Raw genomic sequence first — 19,448 nt, 5'->3', positions numbered from 1 at the left:
AGGCCTTAATCAACAATGACCAGCTATTGATTTGCTTCCCGATAAAAGTTTGTGACAAATGACATGTTATTTAGCATCTACACATTGAGCTGAGTCCAATGACACAAAGCATGACACTCCACGGCCCTACACGGCCCCCTACACTACATGGCCCCTGTATTTTACATGGTACACCTATGGTCTAGGGCATGATCTCTGTGTGGCACAAGGTCGAGCTTGATCTCATTGGACTCAGCTGCTAATGTAGATGCTAAATAACATGTAATTTGTCAGAAAACTCCATCGGGTAGCAAATCTATAGCTGGTTATTATCTATAAAGGCCTCCAAAATCGACAGCTAATTACTACCCTGAAACATAGTCAAATATGGTCATGCATGGCACCGTTGCAATCGCCTCGAAACGTAGATGACAAATGACACCTTGTTTGCCCCGTTACGGGAAGATATTTTCATGGTATATCTTTCTATTTCCTAACCAAGCTCCATTGCCGTCTTTAACCAACGTGGTTTGCCGAGAGTCGCGTGACGTTGACGCAGGCCCATTGAAAAGAAAAGGCCCAAAAAACGTAGGCATGTCACATGTTTAAAGCCGTTATTGTAATTAATTAATTTAATATTAAAATATAGGCTATTATATGTATACAATTATTACGTCGTGTAATATTCTATCTATAAGTAGACCATAACTTTTATTCAATTATCGTTATAACATGATCTGTATCTGACCATTGAACATCTTTAACCAAGTTCAGGTATAACCAGACCATATAACAAATATTTATAACATATAAACTAGGCTATACGTATAGCATATCATACATTTGGTTACAGGCCAAATTCGGTATAAATGTTACCCTCTGCTGGCCCACAACTAGATCGTCGCGTCCCTAGCAACCTGACGTCTTTGAAACATGCTAGGGAGACCATAAAACTAACTATCGAACAAAAGATCAGACACATTCACTGACTGAAGATTATGCAAGTAAAAAGTATATTTCTCGCTAGAAATGTTATTAGAAACACGTTTAATGGTCAATCTGTCCTAAAATATTGGATATATATATATATATATATATATATGTATATGTATATATATGTATATGTATATGTATATGTATGTATATATGTATATGCCTAATGCCTTCAGGGCGGCGCTACTGTTCAATCAGGACAAGAACAATGAGGTACTCCCACTCTTTTATCCCTGCAACCATCAGGTTACTAAATGATGACAAAAGTAAGGAGTAGGTGGAGAGCACACCAGTGTTGCTGGGTGTTTCCGGGGGCAGGGTGGTTGTTACTGACGGGCTGAAATGAATTGTGAGTTAAATGTGTGTGTTGGACTGCCTTTGATATATGTTTTTGTCTACCTCCTATTGCTATTTATTGTATTTATTAAGTAATCTATTATGTGAGACTGGAAACTGTGAACGAAATTGCCCATTTTGGGATAAATAAAGTTTTCTAATCTAATATATATATATATATATATATATATATATATATATATATATATATATATATATATATATATATATATATATATATATATATATATATATATATATATATATATATATATATATATACGTAACCATTTCCCCCAAATGCTGGGAGAACGTATCGACCCCTATTGGTGCTATTCCTCCATTCATTTAGATGGGCGGAAGAAACGTGTATCTCTTCACGCTTTGGTCAGGCATAGCGTGACACTGAACACTCCTTGCGAGGTGGACCAATGTATCTATTTCACGCCTTGGCGTGATACCGGGTTGAACAGACTGTTCTGTGTTTATGTGTGGAAAAATATCATCATTACACGGTTCCATAAAATAACATAATCAGCAAAGACAATGGTTTTATTTCCATGCTTTAAACGGCATTCGGGCTGCTAGTTTCAGCGTCCATAGCAACCATCATAGGCTTAGCCACCATGTTTTTCTGTCGAGACAAAATACGTTTTCAGACAAACGTAATTGAGAATGCCGAATAGTTCTCTGGGAACGTAATTTTCATGAGACAGGGTTGTCCTTTAGGGCTTCGGCCTCCTAATTGATCATTGATCAAAACTCTGCCCTATCCTCACCTTCTCTGACGCAGAGAAACTCGTCCACGCCTTAATCCCCTCCAGGCTTGATTACTGTAACAGCCTTCTCATCGGTACACCCTATAACACCTATGGTCCTTAGATTATTATTTATTTTATTGTGTTATTGCCCTTCGTGTTTTGTTGTAGCACTTTGAGATTATTTTTATGAAAAGTGATTTACAAATAAAATGTATTATTATTATTATTGTAGTAGGCTATATTTGAATGCCCTTTCACATATATGAAACCACCACCACACCATGGTTGGTTTGACGTAGCAGCTAACTTAATCATCCAAGAGAATCTGTTGTTTTGGTGTTGAATAAAGATCTATCAGCACAATATTTTAATAATCTGTTGTGACTAAATTGACATTCAGTAGGCCCTGCTTGCACTTGTATGTTTAAAATCAATATTTTCTATACAATATAGCCATTTGCAATTATACCTGGATGCATATCTTAAATACATTGAATGGATTAAATACTCAATTAATTGCTGCTACTACTCTATTAGCTAGAGACCCTTCAGCCCACAACTTTTGAGTTACTTTAACTTTACCCACCATGTACTGCCTACAGACTGGAATTCATATTTATATTAACTGTTGTGTCCATACATATATATATATATATATATATATATATATATATATATATATATATGTGTGTGTGTGTCATTAAGCTCTTAGTGACCACATTTGAATGGCAGGGCAATCATGTATCAGGAGTAGCACCACATTCTAGAAAGACTGAAAATATGTTTTTATTTGAAGAGGGCAGGGGGACTAATTCAAATCTTTTGGCTGCCAGGACCTGGCCCACTCCTTCCCACTGAAAAGAGAACAAATAATATATCAATGAACCGTTTTGTGATGATTGGTCGAACTCCACTTACATAACACACAGTATATACCTACTTTATATTGATTCTCATCTATAAAGGCAATTACAAATCAAGCCCAATCTTTGCACATTTTTGTTCTTGAGCAATACCACACTTTCAAGTCATTTTCTAATAATTCAAGATCTAATAGTGTATGACACATAAGAAAGGGAATGATGAAACCACTTGATAGGAAATCTGGTTGGCAAGTGTGTTTGGTGGAAGAACTACTGTTAAACGTTAAAATAGCAGCAGCTATTTTGCACCAAGATGGTGCAAAATAATATGGTATAATATAGAATACTCGGAAAAGCAATGAAGTGGTTTAAAAAAACCCAGTGAAACAGAAAGAAACCAAATTAAATACATACCAAACTGGGCAAGGCTGCCAATCAACAAGGACTTCTTTAATGCCCTATCAAGGAAAGGAACCATAAATTCATTAGTAAGATAATAAATTCAGTGTTAGCCTATGAGTTTGATAGACAAAATGCATTGACGGTACTATTCCAAAATATTTATGCAAATTACTTGTATACATGAGTAAATTACATTTACAGTATGCACTTAATATGCATGCTCATGATCAATCAGCGAGAATGTCATTCCTACAGTTAATCACGCATGTGTTTTTGCTGGGTCTTTATGGGTCTGTCAAACCTTTCTCATCCTCTCCTTCCCGTAACTTTCGAAGGAGTCACGACCAATATGGTAGGGGCAATCTGAAAATATAAAAAACATGTTTTTCACAACAAAACCATCTATGCTTATCCACTGGCAAATATAAAATACCGCAAATATAAAATCAATAACAGTAATTATTAATACTGTATTAATGCTGTAATCGCTGCTATGAATACACAGGAGAATAATTTACAATTCCATAATTATAAATTGTGTAAAGGGTTTGTCAGTGCTCTGATCGTTACAAACTATTTCATCTTACTCTTCGGTAAAGTCTTGTTCCTTTTTTCAAGCCCCTTCTGGCTGTGATGCTCTGTAGGAAAGAAATGTTGAGGTATTCAAACAAAGACTCAAATGGTCATAACCAACATTCTTATTACAGTCCTTTTTCCAAAATAACTACAATAAATGTAATGCTATGGTGAAAAGAATAGTAGTCAATTAGCAATTCGATCTGTACAGACATTCTGAACATACCTTTTCTCCTCCGCTTCCTCTGCACAGTAGAGACCGCTGTTGGAATGGAAAATAAAATATTACTCATTCAGGCAATGATGTTTATTTGTATGACACTTAGTACCTTCTCATGCATGCTTTAATTGAAAAATCCATACCTGGTCCTTCCGTGTCCGGGTGGGCCACCTCCTCTACCTGCAGGGCCCCCTCCTCCACCTGCAGGGCCCCCTCCTCCACCTGCAGGGCCCCCTCCTCCACCTGCAGGGCCCCCTCCTCCACCTGCAGGGCCACCTCCTCCACCTCCTCCACCTGCAGGGCCACCTCCTCCAACTGCAGGGCCACCTCCTCCAACTGCAGGGCCACCTCCTCCCCCTCCTCCACCTGCAGGGCCACCTCCTCCAACTGCAGGGCCACCTCCTCCCCCTCCTCCACCTGCAGGGCCACCTCCTCCAACTGCAGGGCCACCTCCTCCCCCTCCTCCACCTGCAGGGCCACCTCCTCCCCCTCCTCCACCTGCACGGCCCTGTCCTCCACCTCTCCCATGTCCATGTCCATCTAAGATGACATAAGATAACACTCACTCAAAGTCCAACAGTGGAACTTCAACAGTGCAAGTGTAAATTCAGTTTTAAAAAATATGAAATTAAGACCATACAGATCTATACACATCTATACACATAAATAACCATAAACAAACATGAAAAGAGGTTAGCACTTATACAGCTGACTTAGTATATTGTAATTTGTAGCATAATATATTGGAGTATATATGCAGTATATAACAATATATAGGATTAGCCTCTTTAATTGTCATAGATATTCCTGTATGTCTTCACCTGAGTGGTCCCCCTGCCCTCTTCTGGCCCCTCTGCAGTCCCACTTGCAAAAGGGGTCCATCCTGTGCAAGTTTGAAAAGTGTTGCAAAGGGTTATTAAATTGCAAATGGCAACCAAAAAAATTGTAGCAATAGTTCCATGATAAAAATGAATGTGGTGGACAAATAACAAGATGCAGTTAGTATTTTGGTAAACAAAGCAGAGGGTGTGTGGAATTTATAAAAATAAAGAATCATACCTTGACAAATGTACTCATGGATGGAGCCCATTTTTTTGAGGGACTCCTCCGCAAATGTGGCCAAGGTGCAACGAGGTGTGAACACCTTGACCACATGGCTCTTTTTAGTGGCTTTTCCAAGCAGCAGGACAGGTTTATATCCTGCTGCTTGAAGCTTTTCGAGCTGTAAGGAAATCACAGCATGTTAATGTTTTGCCTGTAGTAATCAAAAAAGACCTACTATTCAAAGCAATAGTGATTCAGACAGTTAAAGGTAGAACATAATTAATCTGAATTGTTTACATACCAGGAGGAACATTTCCTGCTTGACAACAGCCATGTTGTGGTTCTTCTTGCGGGAAGACGCCCACTCTTCCCGCTTAGCCTCAAATTTTCTCAAGGCAATTTTGAGGCGTTCCTTTACAGGCTGGACCATTTTGCAGTGGCTGCAAACCTTTTTAGCGCAAGGCAGAATGGTTTTGCAGGAGGGGCATGTTTTACATGTGCTGCCTGGCATATTGAAAGATTACCTAATTTACAAAGACACAGACAAACCGAATAGACAGATAAACAAAACAGATTAGATACACAGATAGTAGATAGATAAGAAAGATTATAGATATAAAATATTAGCATTGGCAGAGAGATAGTTAAGATGTATGATGCTTATTTGAAGCTGCAGGGAGAAAAAAGTAAATCACTAAAAACAAACTATTTTTTACAAACAGCCGACTACATTGTGTAAATTACCTTCTAACATGATGCTGTGTATGGTACTTATCTAAGCCTTTCTCATTGTTCAATTTCAATTACTAACGAACTAGCTAGCCTACCCGAGGGACAGGTGGCGACGTAGGCCTACATTAGCCTATGAAGCAACGCTTTTGTTATCTGTTATTAGCTGTTAATACCTGTTAATATTCTTTGACAACGGCAATATAGTTATTTGCACTATCAACTCCATAATCTTAGTATTTCAAGCATTCAACCGTTTTTAAATAGCAGTCAATCATAGTTGAACTTACGTCACACAAACCAGCACCGCAAATTTTCGGTCACTCCAGAGTTGACGTCTTTCTATCAACCCGGTGTCACGCGATTGCGTGCTCCTGCGCACGACCGCGTGCGTGCGTGCGTGCGTGCGCGTGTGTGTGTGCGTGCGTGTGTGTGTGTGTGTGTGTCTGTGCGTGTGCGTGCGTGTGTGTGTGTGTGTGTATAACACGCTATTTTATGTTGAAATGCGACGTAATCCAGTGTTCACGAAAAGTACACTGTCAACGTATGCTTTTGGCGACTGGGTTGGCTCTCAGATATACGTGTTTCTAACAAGATGATATCATTAAAAGTTACATAAAGTAACAGTTTAATAACACAAACGCAGGAAGCACGTGAGCTGCTAGTTTAGCGAAAGCAACCTGACGTCGTTGAAACATGCGAGCGAGCCGATCAAATCCTAATAACTATAAAACTAAAGATCAGACACAATCACTGACTAAAGATTATGCAAGTAAAAAGTATATTTCTCGCTAGAAATGTTATTAGAAACACGTTTAACGGTGAATCGGTCCTAAAATATTGCATTTCCCATTCAGATAATAAAGATTAATAAAGATCATACACATTCACTGACTGAAGATTATGTAAGGAAAATGTACATTTCTCGCTAGAAAAGTCATTAGAAACGCGTTTAATGGTGTATCTGTCCTAAAATATTGCATTTCCCATTCAGATAATAAAGATCATACACATTCACTGACTGAAGATTATGTAAGGAAAATGTACATTTCTCGCTAGAAATGTCATTAGAAACGCGTTTAATGGTGTATCTGTCCTAAAATATTGCATTTCCCATTCAGATAATAAAGATTAATATAAGCTACGCCGTGTTCCGGAGCCGCGGGGGATTCTGGGTATTGGGGTTCTCAGTTGACAAATGGGGCTTTTGTTAACTTGTTTTGTTGTTAGGATACAAACGTGTCTCCCCCCCTCAACAAACGTGTCCCCCCCCCCCCCCCCTTCAACTAACGTGTGTCCCCCCCCTACAATCGTGTGTCGTCGTCCCCCTCAACAAACGTGTCTCCCCCCCCCCCCCTCCCCGGTCAACAACAGTCTCCCCCCCCCCCCCCTAAACAATCGTGTCCCAAACCCCGAAACCCGCCTCCACAGCGGCACACGTGGATACTGTAGGTATAACACGCTATTTTTTACGTTGAAATGCTACGTATCCAGTGTTCATGGAAACGTGCACCGTCAACGTTTTTCTTGGCGACTGGGTTGCTGGGTTGGTGTGTCGTCCCCCCCCCCCCCCCCCCCCCCCCTACAATCGTGTGTCCCCCCCCCCCTCAACAAACGTGTCTCCCCCCCCCCCCCCTCCCCGGTCAACAACAGTCTCCCCCCCCCCCCTAAACAATCGTGTCCCAAACCCCGAAACCCGCCCTGTCCACTAGAGGGCGACCCAGGGGATTCACACCCAGTATTCTCTCCTGCCTTTTCATACATGATTGAGTATCACAGCAGTGTCTACAAAGATTACCCAGGGAGGGGAAGTCACTCCACGAAGAGGTTAACGGGTCAGGGGCGGAGCTTGAAGAGAAGAACGCCAAACCGTTCAGCAGCTCCAATAGAAACTAGTGCAGGTGAACCCAGAAAGGGTTGAACCTTGTGACCTGACCTTAGGAGACCACAATAGAAACCTGACCTCAGAAGACCACAATAGAAACCTGACCTCGGTAGACCACAATAGAAACCTGACCTCGGTAGACCACAATAGAAACCTGACCTCAGAAGACCACAATAGAAACCTGACCTCGGTAGACCACAATATAAACCTGACCTTGGTAGACCTAAACACATCCAACAACCTTTTAACTCTTAAAGAGTGTATTTACTGTATCTACGGCACAGAGAACAGAAAGGAGGAACCGTTCTCCACTCATGAACACAAACAAAGTCTACGGACCCTCTTTGTTCCGCTCAGCCTCCAGATGATCCAGGTCTAGGACCTTCTCACAGATCCAGTGGTGCAGTCTGTTACACGGCTCTTCAGACCAGCCGTCCTCCCCTGCTACGACGCAGTCTCTTGCTCCGCCGTCATCGCGTGGTTTAACGTGTCTCCAACTGAGAACCACGAGGAGGAGACAGTGGAGGTCAGTCTGTCACTCTCAGAGAAGAGATGCTGCTGAACAGAGTCTTCAGCCTTACCTTGAGGTCATGGGGGTACCGTCCACCCACTTGTGGGTCCCCTCTTTCTCTCGATCACTCAGTCCAATCCAGGAAGTATCCATCAATCTGCTGACAAACGCCTGTTTCCAAAGGTAATAGCATCTGTTGTTATGCAACACAGATGAACACACACACACACACACACACACACACACACACACACACACGCACACACACACACACACCACACACACACACACACACACACAATCTCTCTCTCTCTCACACAATGTTGCTCTCTCTCTCTCCATCTCTTTCTCTCTCCATCTCTCTCTCTCTCCATCTCTCTCTCTCTCTCTCTCTCTCTCTCTCCATCTCTCTCTCTCTCTCTCTCTCTCTCTCTCTCTCTCTCTCTCTCTCTCTCTCTCTCTCTCTCTCTCTCTCTCTCTCTCCATCTCTCTCTCTCTCTCTCTCTCTCTCTCTCTCTCTCTCTCTCTCTCTCTCTCTCTCTCTCTCTCTCTCTCTCTCTCTCTCTCTCTCTCTCTCTCTCTCTCTCACTCTCTCTCTCTCTCTCTCTCCATCTCTCTCTCTCTTTCTTAATCACTCACTCACTCACAAAAACAATTGGTCTCTCCCACACGCACGCTCACACACACACACACACACACACACACACACACACACACACACACACACACACACACACACACACACACACACACACACACACACACACACGCACACACACACACACACACACCAGTTCTTCTCTGCTGTTGATGACCACCAGGTCTGCCTTTCTCTTCTGACAGTCTTCTCTACTGGCCCTCCAGCCCTTCTTAGTAGTAGAAACACGGTAGAGACTCTTGTCGTGAAGCATCCAGCCCTGAAGCGTCAATTCATCTGTTGAATGTAAAAGAACATCCTGAACAAACAGAGAACTGCTTATCTTACGGTCTTGGTTACGGACACACAACCCTGAGACCTGACCTTAACAGACCAAATAGAAGCATGACCTCAATAGACTACAATAGAAACCTGACCTTAGTAGACCACAATATGAATCACAGAAGCAGAGGGTGTTTTTGAAATTAATGTTAATGACGCGATTGATTTAATAACTTGGCTAAAACCCTCACCGAGTTCATCCAGTAAGTGCTCTCTCCCCTCTTTCCAGGGTGACGGTGAGTCTAGGACAGGACAGAGGAATACAGAAGATATGAGCTCTAAAACAGAACGACATAGTCTCTAAACATCACAGGACCCACAGCCAACCAAACACAAAGTCCATAATATTAATACTAATTAAAATAGCAATAACTACAGTTATCAATATCATTATCGTTGCTATTGTTACAATTATTCATATTAGTAGGCCTAACACAAATTCTAACAAATACAATAATGATCATTATCACTGCTATTATTACAGGTTGAGCGCGCGCATTGCAAACTCAACCTCTAGTTGTAATTAAACCCATAGCTATAATGTGGAAACCCCAGTCGATAATGTAACACATTTCTGAGCACATAATATAATAAAACTTTGCCTATAATGTTACAACGTATAACATTTAGGTTCAGCTATAACGTAATGAAGCAAGCATAATAATTTCCTCTCTGCGTTATGAAGCAAGCATTTTTTGCCCGCCAACGGAGCTTCATGCCAATTCATTGTCAACCACGGCCGAGATAACCACCGTAGCATGTCTCTACCTGTTGTGGAAGAGGGAGGGACGGCGGAGAACCAGACGCAGTCGGTCCATAATATCGTAATGACCACGGAAGAGGCAGTGAATGAAGTATTGATTAGACCGCGATTTATTAGATACCACCGCTAATAAACCGTTGGAAAACACTAGACCGGTAACCATAGCAACGCCAGTAAACAAACCCCTCGAAGCCCAATCCCGACGCGCTACGGCCGTCCGGAGGCTCACACAGCTTCTGGCCGTAATATTATATATTACATTTATATCATATTATAAACTATTATAGATAGAGCTCCGGGAGTGCAAACGGCAACAATCCCTTCTCCTCCATGCTGCGGTTCACCCGGACGGCACTGCAGGGAACGGTTGGCCGGTTGAAAGCTGATTGGCTGTTACGTTACGTCACTCAGTGGCCACGCTGTTGAACGCTGATTGGCTGTTACGTCCCTCAGTGGCCACGCTGTTGAAAGCTGATTGGCCGTTACGTTATGTCACTCAGTAACCGTTGAATGCTGATTGGCTGTCATCACACGAATGTCGCGGTGAAGTTCAAATATTTCAATATCATCCCACTGCAGACACAAATGGGCGTTCTCGTGTGGTGGGGGTTCCCGTTCACGCAGACTGGAACGCCCCCTTCTTATTCTTCGTCGCCTTTCTCGCTGAACTGTATTCAAATGTCAAAGTGTACTACTCCGAAACCATGTAAATAGTGTTGTAAATAAACTTCCAAAGTTTTTCAAATCTTATTTGGAAAATAACTTCACATGGTGTGTCTTTTCACAATTTATTCGTTACCAGCATTCGTAGTGTTGATCAGCAGTGAAATAGTCTGCCGCTGGGGTTGACAAGTTATGGGACTACTACCCATGCAAGTGAACGGAGCGTTCCACGGCATTGAGAAGACCCGTGTAATAAAGGCCTATAATATTTCTGTTTATGGCATAGATTTCTCCTCAGATTAGCCCAATAAAGCAATGAGACAAAAAGAACACAAACGCTCGCGTTTTGTGTGGACGCACCTTCACCTGTGCGACAGGCCTGCTATTCTATAGCAGTAAGATGTTTAAAAAACATAACGTCTAACCTGGGCGAGTCGCGGTGTGTGCGTGTGTGGTCTTACCTGGGCGCGTGTGTCGATGACGGAGCCGTTATGTTTGAAAACATAACGTGTTACCTGGGCGAGTGTCGCTGCGGTGTGTGCGCGTGCGTGTGTGTTCTTACCTGCGCGTGTGTCGATGGCGGAGCCGTTACGGTTAAAACATAACCTCTTACCTGGGCGAGTGTGTCGCTGCCTTTGTATTGGCTAGCGTTGTTTGTGCGTGCGTGTGTGTGTGCTTCCGTGTATGTTTGTGCACAGCTGCGTATGTGCGTGGTGTGAAAAAGAAAGGGATTGATTGTTGTATGCTTCGTCATTGTGAAACATCCACTGTAAGCAGAGCGCATGGTACCGTGGCCTCAAGCTGCTCAGGGCCACACCCCCACCCTCCTTCTTGACCCGCTTCTCTCCTCCTCATTTGCATTAAAGCTACTGACACAGAAACGGCACATTTGGGGAAAGCTCAATGTGCGACTGCCCGTAGTGGCTGTAATTCTGGACCACGGCTGAATTTCAGGAACATCTTCAAATACTGTGTTTGGGGCCCACTAATACCTATATTAAAGCATCCATGAAGTAGCATGCCATGGGACCTTTAATTTCCCATAGCACAAACACTGGGACAAATGCAGTTGATTTCTTGTTTAAACAGGGTGAGAAAACAGGGAGTGGAAGGATGCGACCATATAATGTTCAGCTAACTGTTTGGGGATTTGTTTAATGGAAAGTGTAGTAGACTATGCATGCAAATCAATCATTCAATAGCTTTTACTGTTATTCAGGGCTCAAAGTGCATTGATACTAAAAAAAATGCATGGCAACTACTATTGGTTAGTTGGAAATAATAATAACAAACAGCTGAAAAATGTGTTCATGTTGCAATAGCTAAGGCAGCAACCTACCTAACTATAGTGAACTAAAGCACAGGCTTGTGTGGGGGGGGGGGGTGAGGGGGGGGGGGGGGGGGTGTGAGGGCTAGATTACAGATTGTACATTGGCTACCTGACGTGAGAGATGTTTTTTTTTTGTTAACAGAAGAATGTGTCATTGAGATTAAACATCTCTTCAAGTGATCTGGCCAAGACAAGCAGCAGTAGCCTACAGTCACACATAGCCTACACATAAAACATAAGAAAAATAAAACAGCTAATACAGTCGGCAGGGGGGAGGGGGGATTTCAATATCACAAGACATTTCTGGAGGCTCAAGGAGATGGAGAATGTTTAAAGAAAAATAAGGTTTTTCAAAAAAGTGTCTTTGATGGACATAAGGCTCAGGTGGGAGAGTGTGTCGACGGCGGGGCTGTTATCTCAATCTTGCCATTGTTTTGAAACATCTGCATCCACGTGTGTGCAGTGTGTGTATGCACGTGCATGTGTGTGCGTGTGTGTGTGCATGTGTGTGTGGTGTGTCCGTAGGCGGTGTCCTGCGCTGCCCTTGTCTTGAAACGCCTGCATCAGCACGCCCGTGTGTGCAGTGTGTGTGCATGTGCGTGTGTGTTTGTGCACGTGTGTGTGGATTGTTTGTGTGTGTGTATGCTGTGTTTATGGGTGTGCGTGCGGTGTATGTGTGCTAACCCTACTATTATCACTAAATCTAACAAAAACAATATTTAACATTATCATTGCTATTAATACAATCAATGATATGATTATACTGTATTGTAATTCTATTCAGGAGGATAGGATTTAGACTCACTGAAGCGCAGGGAGATGAGGAGAATACTCAGCAGTCCGATGCTCACAATGACAGTGATGTGAAACCATAGAGCTGTTCAGGAGTAGGACACACACACACACACACACACACACACACACACACACACACACACACACACACACACACACACACACACACACACACACACACACACACACACACACACACGTTCACTTCGGCTAAAAAAACCTTAAATGTATTTGGAGGAAATCATACTTTTTTGGATCATTGTTTTGGACTGGATTATTTCTTTTAAATTCTCTATAAAGGGGCACCTACCAAATCTTCTCTTCCTGGTCTCCTCCCGGTCCAAAGACGTGTCCTCAGGTTCCTCAGAGAGTCCAGGCTCCGGTTCAGAGATGGTGACCTTTGTTACTCTCTGACGGCTTCCACGGCGTCTGGACTTAGCCTTCTTCTTTGCTCTACCAGCTGGAAAAACAACGTCACTTGTTTTCATTCTGACCAATTATCAGCTTGCACTCTGATACCATCAGTGTAAGGAAATGTTTTTCTTCTACTGCACACAGACTCACGAACGCACTCAAGCACACGCACACGGACACACAGAGTAATGTACACACAGATATATTCATACTGCGTGGCTGTCATTCACAGTCCAGACTCCCTACGGTCTGCAGAATCCCTCCCCGTCTTGAAGAAACACCTGAAGACCTCTACTGAGAACACCTCAGTAAGTGATGACTGGTACTGTGGCTCTCGTGTTTAGAACACACTTAAGCAGAGCAAGTACTGGTCTCTAGCATACATGTTATTATTCCCTCATTATTGACATATACGCACACATAGGTATACAGTAATACACACAGAAATACATACGTATACATGCAGTAATGAAGGGGGGACAACATGTGGCCTGAGTGTCACCAGGGTCTTTCACATCGGCCCACACAGAAAATATGAGGACATGTTTTGTGGGATAATTTAAGATATGTTCATATTAATGACAAACTTTATAGAATTATGTTAAATTCATAAGTACACCTGATATCCCTTCAGTTAAATGAGCAGCCATTATTAAAAGACAAAATTGTTGATAAATAAACCATAGTCACTCTAATGTCACGTTGCACTACCATTAATAATAAGTAATGAAAAAACTAAACTTGTGTTCTGCTCCCTAAAGTTACTCTGCACTCTGTTCCACGTATATAACGAACATATATCATGAAACACACAACTACTTGAGATGCCTATCAGTAGTCCGTAACTCATGGGCGTAATCACACGTATAGTGAGGTTAATGTGAGCTTTTTGTCTCGAACACACACATGTCGTTAATTAGGAGAATAAATCTGTCTGTAGGGTCGCTGGTTCATCAGGTCGGTCCCTTTGGCTAAAAACGTTTTCTAAAAGTACATTTCAAATGTATGCAGATGAAAAGACGTTTTTTTAATGGATTATCTATTTTAACTCCTCTTTAAAGGGCACCTACCAAATCTTCTCTTGCGCTCCCTCCGGTCCAAAGACGTGTCCTCAGGTTCCTCAGAGAGTCCAGGGTCCGGTTCAGAGATGGTAGCCATGGTTCCTCCCTGACAGCTTCAGATACGTCTGCTCTCAGGAGTCGGTTCTGCTATATCAGCTGGAAAAAACACGTTGCATGTTTTAATTCTGAGGAGTCGTCAGCCTGCAATCTGATATCATCAGTGTCAGGAAGTGACAGTGGTGATACTCTGTGAAGACACTCTTATCAGATGTCTTCAGTTGACACACGGACTCCTGCAAGCACAAACAGACACAAGATTATTTTTCATTGAATATAAATATACAACGTACATAGGTATATCTCCGTTCGCAAACAACATGAACAATTATTACTATTGCAAAATGACAATCGGAAAAGTGACTTTTGTGCCATGACAAGTGAAAGGTAAATGTACTTATCCCAGGAGCAAGGCCTCATAAACACACGCACACACACACACACACACACACACACACACACACACACACACACACACACACACACCTTTGGTGTTGTGCAAGCTGTGATGGACACTTGTAGACCAACACTATTCTCAATTCAGTCCATACTAATTTTATTTAAAGTAAAATATTTACAAGCCAGGGCAACGTGTTAGTGTTCGGCTGTTGGGGGAAACTAGAATAGATCTCACTGAACCAGATAATCTTAACCAGATCTATTCAACAAGCTATTTTGTATTGCAAGAGAATATCGTCACCGTCCGAGCAGCCTTGAAACACCACATCCCCATCAGGTCAAACAGTTTAGAACGCCCTGGACCAGAGATCTGAAGGGCTTCACAGGCCGCTTCTTAAAGGACGCCCCCTGACCCTAGCCCCCCAAAGGGCAGGGAAACCCCCCCTAATGTCAAGGAACCTGGAGAAGGAACCCAGAAGAGGGGTCCCTCTCCAGGGATGGTAGGAGTGCAATAGGAGACGTAATAATGTGCAGACGTAATGGTAGCATAACAAGTGCTATCTGAGAGATTCCTCTATCTATCGATATCTCTTGTCTTTATAGTGTAACACATAAAAGCCGTTGCTTTAGTTATTTCAAGATTTTGTTTTATATGTACTTAAAGGATTTTTGCACTTTTGGTGTACATCTTCATCGTTGAAGGCCCAGACTGTAAGTAGAATCGAAGCACTTACTGACCCACTTTACACACGAGAGAGAGAGAGAGAGAGAGAGAGAGAGAGAGAGAGAGAGAGAGAGAGAGAGAGAGAGAGAGAGAGAGAGAGAGAGAGAGAGAGGAAGGGTTCCCACACCTGTTGCTCGTTGACCAATCAGTGGTCATCAGGTTAATGTACGCTCACTCTGATCCACAGTGTCGTCCAATCACAGGGAGAGGGTTGGGCTCACAGAGGGAATATTGCATTGGGAATCGGGAACTGGGAAGAGTGTGTGTGTAAGTTGTGCGTGAGAAAGAGTGCGTGTGAGCTTGTTTGTGTGTGTGCGATGAGCGTGTGAGTGAGTGAGTGAGTGAGTGAGTGAGTGAGTGAGTGAGTGAGTGAGTGAGTGAGTGAGTGAGTGAGTGAGAGGATTTAAACAGTTATTGCTCAGAGCCAATGTGATTGAGAGGAGGGATATTGCTGCTTTAGTGATGTGGTTGACATGGTGTGAATTATTGCAACTGTTTGCTCGTCTGAATTCTGCATTCTCCGTTCGCACAAAAAACATGAACAATTATCACCATTGTAAAATGACACATTTTTACTCGGAAATATGACTTTTGTGCCTGGACAAGAGAAAGGTAAATGTACTTATCTGAGGGACAAGGCCTCATGAAAAAGTTAATGTTGACACGCACACACACACACACACACACAAACACACACACACACACATACACCTTTGCTGTTGTGAAAGCTCTGATGGACACTTGCAGACCAACACTATTCTCATTTCAGTCCATACAATTTTTATTTAAAGCAAAATATATACAAGCTAGGGCAACGTGTTTATGTTCAGCTGTATGGCTCTGTTGGGGGAAACCAGAATAGATCTCACCGAACCAGATCATCTGAACCAGATCTATACCACAAGCTATTTTGTTTTGCAAGAGAATAGCATCAAACTATCATCATTACCCTTTATAACAAGGCTAATATAGTTATATAAGTCTCATATAGTTATATATATAAGGATAATAAAAAATCTAGCTGTTGAGAACTATTTTATTAAACCTTTTATTAAAGCTTACATACTAATAGTTATGAAGAAACATATTTATCTTCAGATCTTCATTTCCTCTCCTCTACACCCTGAGTCTTGTTATCTGTGGTGTGTGTGTGTGTGTGTGTGTGTGTGTGTGTGTGTGTGTGTGTGTGTGTGTGTGTGTGTGTGTGTGTGTGTGTGTGTGTGTGTGTGTGTGTGTGTGTGTGTGTGTGTGTGTGGTCTTGTGTTTATTTCCATGTCATCATAATAATTATTGAGTGTATTTCACAATATATAATCTCAGCCATGGCAACATGTCTGTATTTGGGGGGATGGCTCTTTGGGGGAAACTCCCCGGCCATCCGAGCAGCCTTGAAACACCACATCCCCATCAGGTCAAACAGTTTAGAACGCCCTGGACCAGAGATCTGAAGGGCTTCGCAGGCCACTTCTTAAAGGACGCCCCCTGACCCTAGCCCCCCAAAGGGCAGGGAAACCCCTCCTAATGTCAGGGAACCTGGAGAAGGAACCCAGAAGAGGGATCCCTCTCCAGGGATGGTGGGAGTGCAATAGGAGACGTACTAATGTGCAGACGTAATGATAGCATAACAAGTGCTATCTGAGAGATATCCTCTATCCATCGCTATGTCTTGTCTTTATAATACCACACTTAAAAGCCGTTGTTTTAGTTATTTCATGATTTTGTTTTATATGTACTAAGGATTTTTGCACTTTTGGTGTACATCTTCATCGTTGAAGGCTCTGATTGTAATTAGAATCAAAGCACTTATTGACCCACTTTACACGAGAGAGAGAGAGAGAGAGAGAGAGAGAGAGAGAGAGAGAGAGAGAGAGAGAGAGAGAGAGAGAGAGAGAGAGAGAGAGAGAGAGAGAGAGAGAGAGAGAGAGAGAGAGAGAGAGAGAGAGAGAGAGAGAGGAAGGGTTCTCATTAGACTTGAAAACCAACCTGAGGCTGGGGGAGGCTGCACACCTGTTGCTCGTTGACCAATCAGTGGTCAGCAGGTTAACGTACGCTCACTCTGATCCACAGTGTTGTCCAATCACAGGGAGAGGGTTGGGCTCACAGAGGAATATTGCATTGGGAATCGGGAATTGGGAAGAGTGTGTGTGTAAATTGTGCGTGAGAAAGAGTGCGTGTGAGCTTGTTTGTGTGTGTGCGATGAGCGTGTGAGTGAGTGAGTGAGTGAGTGAGTGAGTGAGTGAGTGAGTGAGTGAGTGAGTGAGTGAGTGAGTGAGTGAGTGAGTGAGTGAGTGAGAGGATTTAAACAGTTATTGCTCAGAGCCAATGTGATTGAGAGGAGGGATATTGCTGCTTTAGTGATGTGGTTGACATGGTGTGAATTATTGCAACTGTTTGCTCGTCTGAATTCTGCATTCTCCGTTCGCAAAAAAAACATGAACAATTATCACCATTGTAAAATGACACATTTTTACTCGGAAAAGTGACTTTTTTGCCTGGACAAGAGAAAGGTAAATGTACTTATCTGAGGGACAAGGCCTCATGAAAAAGTTAATGTTGACACGCACACACACACACACACAAACACACACACACACACACATACACCTTTGCTGTTGTGAATACTCTGATGGACACTTGCAGACCAACACTATTCTCATTTCAGTCCATGCAATTTTTATTTAAAGCAAAATATATACAAGCTAGGGCAACGTGTTTATGTTCAGCTGTATGGCTCTGTTGGGGGAAACCAGGATAGATCTCACCGAACCAGATAATCTGAACCAGATCTATACCACAAGCTATTTTGTTTTGCAAGAGAATAGCATCAAACTATCATCATTACCCTTTATAACAAGGCTAATATAGTTATATAAGTCTCATATAGTTATATATATAAGGATAATAAAAAATCTAGCTGTTGAGAACTATTTTATTAAACCTTTTATTAAAGCTTACATACTAATAGTTATGAAGAAACATATTTATCTTCAGATCTTCATTTCCTCTCCTCTACACCCTGAGTCTTGTTATCTGTGGTCTGTGTGTGTGTGTGTGTGTGTGTGTGTGTGTGTGTGTGTGTGTGTGTGCGTGCGTGTGTGCGTGCGTGTGTGTGTGTGTGTGTGTGTGGTCTTGTGTTTATTTCCATGTCATCATAATAATTATTGAGTGTATTTCACAATATATAATCTCAGCCATGGCAACATGTCTGTATTTGGGGGGATGGCTCTTTGGGGGAAACTCCCCGGCCATCCGAGCAGCCTTGAAACACCACATCCCCATCAGGTCAAACAGTTTAGAACGCCCTGGACCAGAGATCTGAAGGGCTTCGCAGGCCACTTCTTAAAGGACGCCCCCTGACCCTAGCCCCCCAAAGGGCAGGGAAACCCCCCCTAATATCAGTGAACCTGGAGGAGGAACCCAGAAGAGGGATCCCTCTCCAGGGATGGTAGGAGTGCAATAGGAGACGTACTAATGTGCAGACGTAATGATAGCATAACAAGTGCTATCTGAGAGATATCCTCTATCCATCGCTATGTCTTGTCTTTATAATACCACACTTAAAAGCCGTTGTTTTAGTTATTTCATGATTTTGTTTTATATGTACTAAGGATTTTTGCACTTTTGGTGTACATCTTCATCGTTGAAGGCTCTGATTGTAATTAGAATCAAAGCACTTATTGACCCACTTTACACGAGAGAGAGAGAGAGAGAGAGAGAGAGAGAGAGAGAGAGAGAGAGAGAGAGAGAGAGAGAGAGAGAGAGAGAGGAAGGGTTCTCATTAGACTGGAAAACCAACCTGAGGCTGGGGGAGGCTGCACACCTGTTGCTCGTTAACCAATCAGTGGTCAGCAGGTTAACGTACGCTCACTCTGATCCACAGTGTTGTCCAATCACAGGGAGAGGGTTGGGCTCACAGAGGAATATTGCATTGGGAATCGGGAATTGGGAAGAGTGTGTGTGTAAA

The 19,448-nt window shown here is 42.6% G+C and overlaps 1 long non-coding RNA gene across 1 annotated transcript; it reads right to left on the bottom strand.

The window, feature by feature from the left end:
- Positions 1 to 4,657: 4,657 nt before the first annotated feature.
- Positions 4,658 to 6,071, bottom strand: LOC115539227 (uncharacterized). Its single transcript, XR_003975764.1, has 3 exons — positions 5,476 to 6,071; positions 5,190 to 5,352; positions 4,658 to 5,013 (listed from the first exon to the last, which is right to left on the bottom strand). It is a non-coding gene; the product is annotated as an uncharacterized LOC115539227 (long non-coding RNA).
- Between the last annotated feature and the right edge of the window lie 13,377 nt (positions 6,072 to 19,448).

Source organism: Gadus morhua, unplaced genomic scaffold (assembly GCF_902167405.1).
Source record: "Gadus morhua unplaced genomic scaffold, gadMor3.0, whole genome shotgun sequence".
Classification (NCBI taxonomy): domain Eukaryota; kingdom Metazoa; phylum Chordata; class Actinopteri; order Gadiformes; family Gadidae; genus Gadus; species Gadus morhua.
The sequence above is the reverse complement of the archived record's forward strand: the minus strand, read 5'-3'. Positions and strand labels throughout refer to the sequence as shown.